This window comes from Acanthisitta chloris, unplaced genomic scaffold (assembly GCF_000695815.1).
Source record: "Acanthisitta chloris isolate BGI_N310 unplaced genomic scaffold, ASM69581v1 scaffold4090, whole genome shotgun sequence".
Classification (NCBI taxonomy): Eukaryota; Metazoa; Chordata; class Aves; order Passeriformes; family Acanthisittidae; genus Acanthisitta; species Acanthisitta chloris.
This window is the reverse complement of record NW_008649782.1, coordinates 10,444-10,937: the sequence shown is the minus strand read 5'-3', so window position 1 is coordinate 10,937 and position 494 is coordinate 10,444.

Below are 494 nucleotides of genomic sequence, written 5' to 3'. Positions count from 1 at the left end.
TGCTGCGCGGGGATGTGGAATGCTGCGCGGGGATATGGGAATGCTGCGCGGGGATGTGCCCCCGAGGAGTTAGGCGGCGGCGCTTGGAAAACTGGCAGTGGCCTCTCTTATGTCCATCCCCAGGATCCAGGGTCACCCCTGCTAACGCCCCTGCATCCCCGTGAAATGGAAATGGCCCGTTCTGCCCAGCCATTCTCTGGGATTTTTAGGATGAAAAGTTGATATTTTCCTCAAACGTTTTATTAGTATGTGTTTATTTATTCATTTTGGAGCCTGAGTTTTTTTATCAGAGCCCTTCTTGGGGCCAAGCCCCTCGGTGGTGACAGCTGTGCCACAACTGACAAGCCACCAGGAGCCAGCCAGCTGGAGATAAGACTGGGACAAGGGTTGCTCAACACGCCCCTGCAGCACAGCTGGGAGATGGAGTTGTGGTGGGAATGGCTTTAAACTGAAAGAGAGCAGGGTTAGATTAGGTATTAAGAATTTCTTTATTA